Below are 10,238 nucleotides of genomic sequence, written 5' to 3'. Positions count from 1 at the left end.
TAATGAAAAGAAATGGTAGAGAAGGTGGCCTAGCCATACCAGATATCAAACTGTATTGTAGAGCAGCAGTCATCAAAACTACCTGGTACTGGCTAAGAAACAGAGTTGTGGATCAGTGGAATAGGATAGGAACACAAGATGGAGAAGTCAACAACTACAGCAATCTACTCTTTGATAAACCCAAAGAGGCCAGCTTCTGGGCTAATAATTCACTATTTCACAAAGACTGTTGGGAAAATTGGAAAATGGTAGGGCAGAAACTGGGCATAGACCAACATCTTACACAGTATACCAAAATAAAGTCAAAATGGGTTCATGATTTAGGAGTAAAGGCTGATACTATAAGTAATTTGGGAGAGCAAGGAATAGTTTACTTATCAGATTTAAGTAAAAGAAAAGAATTCATGATACAACAAGAGATAGAGAGCATTACAAAATGCAAAATGGATAATTTTGATTATGTTAAATTGAAATGTTTTTGTACAAGAAAAGCCAATGCAACAAAAATTAGGAGGGAAGCAGAAAATTGGGAGAAAATCTTTACAACTAGTGTCTCTGATAAAGGCCTCACTTCTAAAATATACAGGGAACTGAGCCAAATATATAGGAATACAAGTCATTCCCCAATTGAGAAATGGTCAAAGGATATGAACAGGCAGTTTTCAGACGAAGAAATTAAAGATATCTACAGGCATATGGAAAAATGCTCTGGATCGCTGCTGATTAGAGAAATGCAAATCAAAACAACTCTTAGATACCACATCTCTCCTGTCAGATTGGCTAAAATAACAAAACAGGAAAATGATAAATGCTGGAGAGGATATGGGAAAATTGGAACATTGTTACATTGCTGGTGGAGTTGTGAACTGATCCAGCCATTTTGGAAAGCAATTTGGAACTATGCCCAAAGGGCTATAAAAATGTTCATCCCCTTTGACCCAGCAATACCACTTCTAGGGTTGTACACCAAAGAGATCACACAAGGCGGAAAGGACCCACATGTACAAAAATATTTATAGCGGCTCTTTTTGGGGTAGCTAAGAATTGTAAATCAAGGGATGCCCATCAATTGCGGAATGGCTGAACAAGCTGTGGCATATGAAGGTAATGGAATACTATTATGCTATAAGAAATGGGGATCATACGGACTTCATAACAACCTGGAAAATCCTACACGACATGATGCTGAGTGAGCAGAGCAGAGCCAGGAGAACATTACATACAATCACAGATATATGAATTCTATGAGGACCAACCCTGACAGACTTCGCTCTTCTCAGCAACACAAGGTGCAAGGACAACTCCAAAGGACTCACGATAGAGAATGCTATCTACATCCAGAGAAAGAACTATGAAGTTTGAATGCAGATTGAGGCGCACTTCATGCTTGCCTTTTTTTCTTTTGTTTTTGTTTTTGGGTTTGGTTTTTTTTTTGGTTCTGTTTCTTCTTTCTCATGATTCATTCCATTGGTCATAATTCTTCTCCACAACTTGACTAGTGTATAAATTAATTTAATGTGAAGTTATACATGGTAGTTATATGAGATTCTATGCCATCTTGGGGAGGGAGCGGGGAGGGAGGGGAGAAAATCTGGAACTCAAAATTATGTAGAACTGTGTATTGTAAACTAAAAATAAAAAAATAAATAAAAATAAAAAAATAGATGCTTCCTCTTCCTCTCTTTTCACTCTCTTCATTGATCCTTCTGATCCTCCTTTGCCAGATCTTCATCTAAGTCATGCCCACTAACTACCCTTGTTGCCCCAGGTTCTGTCCAGGCCCTCCTCTCTTCTTCCTCAATATTATTTCACTTGGTGATCTCATAAGCTCTTATGGATTCCATGATCATATTTATGCTGATGATTCTCAGGTCTACTTATCCACTGGCCCTTGTCTCTCTCCTGACCTCCAGTCTCATATCTACAATGATCTGTTGGACATCTTGAACTATATGCCCCACCTATATCTTAAGCTCAACATTTTCCAAAATGAACTCATTAGTCTTCTTCTCATGCCCTCTCTTCTTTCTCACTTCCGTATTATGGTCAAGGTACTCCTATCCTCCACTTCACCAAGGGTTGCAAACCTGAGGTTGCATTCTCAGCTTGGCGACATTTTGGATATAGGGGTGGGATATGAAAAGATACGAAGGGGTCAGGTTATAAAAGGCTTGGAATGCCAAACAGGGAAGAGTATGCCCTATCACCTCCAAGATCAACTAGAAAATCCTCTGTTTGGTATTCAAAGTCCTTCATAACTTGCCTTTTCCTATCTTTCCAGGATTACTCTTCTCTCACATACGCTCCATTTCCCAATTCTGTGTATTTTCACTAGCTGTCCCTCATGCCTGGAATTCTCTCCTTAATCATCCCCAGCTCTTGTTCTTCCTGACTTCCTTCGAGTCCTAGGCAAAATCTCACTTTCTCTAAAAAGTCTTTCCTGATTCCCTTTATTACCAGTCCCTTCCCCTGCTGATTATCCCCAATTTCTCCTGTATATATCTTTTCCATATATAGTTGTATTCCCAGTTTAGCATAGTGCTTTGCACATAGTAGGAGCTTTATAAATGCTTCTCAACTGATTGAATGATTCTCTATAATCCTAAAACACTATATACAAAGAGTGTTCTTGTAATTACTTTCAAGGTACTCTGCCAAATTTTTAAGAGCTTTAAAGGTAGCCCCTTATTCCAAGATATTTATAGTCTCATGAGGGCAGCAAGTATAACAGAATGGTCACTATAACAAGAAGATTATAAGAAATGCTTTAAGATAAAGTGCCCAGGGGGAAAGAGATGGGGGAGGTAATAGCAGTTTGGGCCATCAGGGATATATTCATTAAGTAAGTGTCAGTTTGTCTGGGCCTTGGAGGATGCACAGGATTTGAACAGATGGAGATGCTATATGAAGAACTTTTGAGGCTTATAGAACAGTTTGTATAAAGACATAAGAGCAAGAAAGTGAAGTGTCTATGTAAGGATGAGTCATAGTTCATTTTGGTTTCTGCAGGGGTATAGTTGTGAGAAAAGGTTGGAATGATAAATGAGGCCCACTTCTGGGGAGCCTTTAAGGCTCTTCTAAATTATTTGAATTATTTGATAGACACTAAGGAATCCTTGATGATTTGGGGGGGCACTTTTTTCTAATTATGTCATTTCTCTTAAGGAGGAACTAGGAGAATTTAAAAATTTTTCAAAATTTAAAAATTTTCAAGAATTTTCAAAACTTGAGAATTTGAGAGTCAGAAGGAACCTCAGTGGTCATCTAGCCAAATCCATATCTGAAAATCAGTTTCCTCTCCCTCTGACCTAGCATACTCAACAATTTATGTTTACTAACTATAAATGTCCTTCAAGGCTCTTTTCAGGGCCTTTTATAGTATTTCACTTGGTAATCTAGCCTTTATTAAGACTTGTAGTGAGGGGAGGATTTGTTCCTCTTGAAGTAGCTCATTTTACTTACAGATAATTCTAATTATTATGAAACTTATCAGACAATGTCTGTAGCAGTATAGAGTATTGGAAAGAGAGCTAGTCCTGAAGTCAGGAAGACTGGCCTCTCAAACATACTGACTATATGACATAGGCTATTTGTTACATTGCACCACAAAGCAGTAATTATTAAAAATTTAGTTTGGGTTACAAATAAAGAGATTGGTCAATGGAGTAGATATGATACACAACATACAGAAGCAAATATATCTAATACCCTAGCATTTGATAAAAACAAAGAACCCAGATACTGGGATAAGGATTCATTATTTGACAAAAAGTGCTGGAAAGCAATCTGCAAGAAATTAGATTTAGACCAAACCAACACTCTATGGCATTTACCAACAAAAATTTCCATAAGATGTGTGACCTAGATATAAAAGGTCACATCACAAACAAATTAAAGAAAATTGGAAAAAAATACCTAACAGGTCTATAGACAGGACAAAAGTTCATGACCAAACAAGGAAGAGACAGGATCAGAGAAGATGAAATGGAAGATTTTGATTGCATAAAATTAAAAAGTTTTTTTTCCAGACAATTTTAATAAAGCTGAGGTTAAAAGGGAAGCAATTAACTTGGGGAAAAATCTTTGCAGCAAGCTTCTCTGATAAATATCTTATTTCTAAAATATATAAGGAACTAATTTACATTTGTAAGAAAAATAGTCATTCTGCAATTGATAAATAAATGGTCTAAGGTTATGAACAGACAGTTTTCAAGGGAAGAAAACCAGGCTATCTATAGCCATGTGGAAAAATGCTCTAAATTACTGCTAATTAGAGAAATGCAAATTAAAGCAATTCTGAGATTCCACTTCACACCCATCAGAGTGGCAAAGATGACAAAAAAGGAAAATGATAACTTTTGGAGTAGCTGTGGGTAGACAGGCATGTTGACGAACTGTTGCTGGACCTGTGAATGGGTACAATGATTCTGGAAAGATGTTAGAATTATAGAGAAATAATTTCTAAACAATGTATGACCTTTGACCCAGCTATATCTACTGTTAGGTCTACACATTAAAAGATCAAAGAAAAGGGAAAATATCTTTTACATCCAAAAAATGTTTACGTCTGCTTTTTTATAGTGGCAAACCTGGAAACTGAGAAGATGCCCAATAATTGAGGAATGACTGAATTAGTTATAGTATGTGAAAGTGACGTAATACTAAGAAATGAGGGAATAGATGATTTAAAAAAGACTTATATGAACTTCTGAGAAAGAAGTGAACAGAACCAGGGGAACAATTTATACTATTAACATCAATCGTGTAAAAATGAACAATTTTGAGGACTTTTATAAACTTATGAAGAAGGAAATGAAGAGAACCAGAAGAACAATTTATATGATAACAACATAAAAAACATTTGAAGTGATTCCAGAGGACTAATGCTTCTATCTCTGTCTCTCTATCCCAGTCTCAATCTCTCTTTCTGTCTCTCCTTGTCTCTCTGTCTGTCTCTGTCTCTGTCTCTCTCTGTCTCTGTCTCTGTCTCTCTCTCCACATTGGGGGAATTTTTTGCTTGACTATATATATATACATATACATATATATGTATATATATATGTATTACAAAAAATGTTTTTCTTTTTTTTCCCAAAAGAATACAGATGAGTGGGAAACTTGATTTCTGTTCATTTAAAAAAGTAGATAGATGAGTAGCAAATGCCACAGATGTGAAATGTTGTAGGCACTTTTAGATGAGATCACTGCAATATTAGTTTTACTGATAGGTCTTAATTTGTTACTAGAAATCTCTCACAAGCTAGCTAGGTGGGTAGAAAGCATGACCTGAATTCAGGTAGACCTCAACTACTTCCTACCTGTGTGACCCTGGGCAATTCACTTAATTTCTCTCAAGTTCCTTAACTGTAAAATGAAGATAACAACAGCATCCACCTCACAGCATTATTGTGAGGTTCAAAGAAAATATTGCAAAGTATCTGGTACATAGTAGGTGCTTGCTTAATAAAGATTTGTTTCTCCCCTCCCAATCTTTAAATGTTTGTAAAGTAAAAGCAAAACACATTAATAAAAGTTTAAAAAAAGAGTTTATTTTGCAGAGAAGATGCACACTAGGAAAGAGAGTTGCCTCTTTGGCAGATTCCTAAGTCAGTGAAATCTTAGGTCAGATGAAAATAAATTCATAAAGAAATAGATAAAATGAGATACGTATAAAGTGCTTTGAAAACATCAAAGCACTATAGAAATACTAGCTGCTCTTGCAGTTGTTGTTGTATGGCAGCTATATATGGGTTGACCTGGAATAGAGAGAGACTAAACTTGGGAAATAATCTGGGAAACTATAGGTAGTGAAGGCTTGAAAAAGAACCGTGGTGGGTGGGGTTGGAGAGGAGGGACCAGAGGCAAGAGAAAGTGGGAGGAAAGAATTGATAAGACATGGGAAATGATTAGAGGTATGAAATAAAAGAGCTGAAGGTAGCAATGACAGCCGTCTTGCCTATTTCTTATTAGAATTAGTGGTTTGCCTTTGTAAGGATACTTCAGAGCTCATTGGAGAATGTTGGTAAAGCAGAGGCTGAATCCTGTAATTTCATCCCTGGAAGGATCCCAATAGGCCCTTCTCACACCGGTTCCATGGGATGCAATCACCACTACTCTTTGAAAAAGTTACTTCTCTCCAATATTTTAACCATCGCTCCCCCCCCCTTAGAATTTTATTTATAACAATGGTTTGTAGAATTTCTGAGAAAGTGGCTTACTAAGCAGCATTATGTTTCCAGGATCATAGATTTGAAATGGAAGCAGTCTTAAAGACCAAATTTTTTGCAGATGAGGAAACAATCTCAGAGAGAGCAAGTGCCTTGCCTGTGGTCACCCTACTAGTATTTGAACCCAGATCTTCCTGAATCCAGGTCCAGCAGTCTGTGTGGTGTATACTCCCAAGCTGCCTCTCCAACCTCCACATGAATAATTATAACCCTTGAATTAGTTGAAACCTTTATTAATGGAGTTTTAATGTATCTTTTGAATGATAGAATTTTAAACCTTAAAGGAGATTAGTGGATTGTCTACCACAATTCCCTTATGTTAATAACATAAATTCACACATATTGTACTATGAGGCTTAGAAAACACTTTCCTCTCAACAGTCATGTGAAGTAAGAAGGACAAGTTTTTTAATGCCCATTTTACAGATGAAGAAACTGAGTCCCAAACACATTAGGTGACTTATCCAGAGGCCCACAGACAGGGACAAATCCAGATCTCTTCTGACTCCTAGCCTAGAATGATGTCCATTATATTGTGCTACCTCCATTTTTTCTTTCACATCCTGAAAGAGAATCAACATAGAAAAAGGAATAAACATAGAAGATACCATCAATAAAACATTAAAAAATATACAGTAGGAAGCAAAAGGATGTTCAGAAAGGGACACAGAGAATTGGGACAATTTTTGTTACCTCTTTTACTAGCTGCATCTAATCAGTTGTCAAATTCTACTAATTTAATTTCCTCAGTGGATTCTATCTCAACTTATGCTGTAATTATTTACACGATTATCTGTTCTAGTGAATTTGAGGATTCAAGAAAGCAAGAATCTCGTCTGATTTCACATTTGTGCTAATGTTTAACATAGTGCCTTTCACATAGTATTTATTTGTTGTTATTTTCATGTTGTCATCTCTATTGGAGTCAGGTTAGAAACTGTGGTGTTTTTGTCATGTTTTATTTTGGTTTTGCCTTTCTTTATATCCTCAGAGCTTAACAAATTGTCTGACACATAGAAAATGCTATATATATATATATATATATATATATATATATATATATATATATAGTGTGTGTGTGTGTGTATATATATAATTAATTTTTTTCTGAACTTAAGAAATAAAATAAGCATTTCCATAAGATAGTAGAATAGAAAAAAAGATACTGGTACATGAAACTGCAAATCTATTATGTACAACTTGCTATTCCTTTTAAATATGTAATAAAATTATCAAGTGATTTTCTTTTTTCCCCTTTTTTTCTTCCTTCTTTCCCCCCTCCTCCCATCTCCACCCTAGAAAGGACTACCATTAGACAAAAATATGCATGTATATGTAAAATAATTCTTTACATACTTCTATTTATAAGTTCTTTCTCTGGATGCATATCTGTTGACTGAATGAGTGAATTAATAAAATACAGAATGAATAAGGAAACTGAGGCAGATTCAGACTCATTTAGAGTCATATAGGAAGTACCATCTACTAGAAAATTTTATGACAGAACATAATTTCATGGGGTTTCAAGTTTGGAAAAAATAGTATTAATATCATGAGCATAAATCCAATATGAAAATTCTTGGAGAAATTATTAACCAATCAGCAGCAATTTATTTAAATCTTGCTCCATGATGTACCGGCATAATGAAGAAATAGAAGAACTATGAGATATAATAATTTGCAATTACATAGCACTTTAAATACATCCCCTAATCTGGATATAGCAACAACACAGTGAGATAGGTACAATGGGTTATAGGGGAGTAGAATTAGAATCAGAAAGTCCCGGGTTCTAACCTTGTCTCAGACACTTACTAGTTATGTGATCCTCAGCAAGTCTCTTAAATATTTTCAGTCTCAGTTTCCTAATCTGTACAATGGGGATTATAATAATAGCTACTTTACAGGGTTATTCTGAGGAGAAATGAAGTGAGATTATATGTATAAAATGCTTTTCAAACCCTGAAAACTCTAGTTAAATATAAATTATTGCTATTCATATTATTATGCAGATGAAGAAACTGATATCCAGAAACATAATTACTGTAGAAACTTAGCAAGAGAGAGAGAGATCCATAAGGATTGGAGTTGTCAGGGAAATATTTCATTACTCTGGTCTTCGGGGAAATGAGCAGCATTTGGATAGGTCATAAGAAGAGAAGGAATCCAGGAACAAAAGAACAACTTAGCACAGAGTTAGAAAACTCAATGTGCTCATAGAGCAACAATGGAAGAGTTTAATTAGGATATGCATTATATATTCATATATACACATTATGTATGTATGCATAGGCATGTGTGTACGTAATGTGTGCATATATGTGTATATATGTATATAAATGCATACAAACCTCTGAAATCACCAGATCTGTGATTTTGCTGGCATAAGGAACTCCCGGTGGGGAAACATTCTATACTAGTACAGATTGTCATCATCTTTGTTATTTACAGTCTCAGAGAATTTCCTAGATCTAGGAGATTAAGAGATTAAATCCAAAATCACATAGTCAGTTTGAGACGGAGATGGTATTGAAATCCAGATCTTCCCTTCTCAAAGTATGCCCCCTCTGACGTGTGTGTACATATGAATATATCTCTGTTTATATTCATTTATATATTTGGACAAGACCTATGATGATGATATATATGTATACATACATAATATTAATATAAATGAGCATTAATTAATCATAAAAACACACAGAAGAAAAGGAACTTTAGAATAGGACAAAAATGAAGCAATTTTGTTATTACCTCATTAAATTTAACATCTACATGAAAAACAATGTAACAGAAATTCACAGGTTCATATACAATCCTATTTTTTTGTGCTTTGTAAACTGAAATCTTTTGTGTTTAAAAATTATGTTCACAATGAAAAAGATTTACTATATATACATAACACATGAAAGTTTACTGTTGTTGGTTGTTGTCCTTCATCCTCAAAGAAGACCAAAATGACATCACCATGTTGGGGTCAAGGTACAATGTGTCTGATCATGGCTGATTGGACCCATATGAACTCGGAGGGCTAAACCAATGGTCCGACACAAATAGTCCATATGAAGATTTAGGGTGGAGATGTCTCTAAATTGAGCATTTCACATTTCTTTTGAGCTTCTATAATTCTGCTTTGCTCATAGAGCATAGCACCTTCTTTGATGAGCGCATGCCATGCGGGCCAGTCCTTTGCTAGTGTCTCCTATGTCACACAATCAAATCCATATCGTAATATTAATGGGATATGAAGAGCTTTCCTGCCCATTTATAGGTCTCATGTGGAGCCCATTAAGAGAAACTTGCTTAGGGGAAGCTTGCTTGTAGGAAGGCTTTCACACCTTTTGGAACAAAGTTACTTAAACACTGAGTCACGAGGGTTGTGATGCCTTCTGGTTCTGAGAAGTGTATATATACTCTAAGTTGGTATTTTGCTTTGTGAGCTCACCTATGAGAAGGACCTTGTGATTCCCTTATGTTCAGACCTCCTGACTACTCAGATGTAAAGGCTCCCTTGATCCAGTGGTATATGTAATGTGTATAGCAATATTACTTTGATTCAGGCAGTCAGAGTCCTGTCTGTTAGTCTAATATCTCTGCTTGTATTTTTTCTACTTGTATTTTCTCTGATGTTCAGGGCATTGACCCTTCCCCTGAGCTAGTGAATGTAATTAAGAGTAGGATTGTGAACTCCTTTTGGGGCAGCCTTTCCTAGAGAAGCAGATTAGTGTTAGCAGACCATCCTGGGTATGCTAGGGTGCTTGCTGCTACACATATGCATGGAAATATATATGTTTTATTCTTAATATATGGGATGATAGACATTTTAAAGATTCCTAATTATATTTAACTGAAAATATAGTGTATATGTATATTCCAACATGGCAGCTGTGCCATGGTGCAGTGGAAAACCTACTTGAGTCAGGAAGACTCCTCTTCCTGAGTCCAGATCTTAGATACTCTAATAGCTATATGATCCTGAATCAGTCACTTCACCTTGTTTTCCTCAGTTTC

The sequence above is a fragment of the Trichosurus vulpecula genome, chromosome 4, assembly GCF_011100635.1.
Source record: "Trichosurus vulpecula isolate mTriVul1 chromosome 4, mTriVul1.pri, whole genome shotgun sequence".
Taxonomy (NCBI): domain Eukaryota; kingdom Metazoa; phylum Chordata; class Mammalia; order Diprotodontia; family Phalangeridae; genus Trichosurus; species Trichosurus vulpecula.
The sequence above is the reverse complement of the archived record's forward strand: the minus strand, read 5'-3'. Positions refer to the sequence as shown.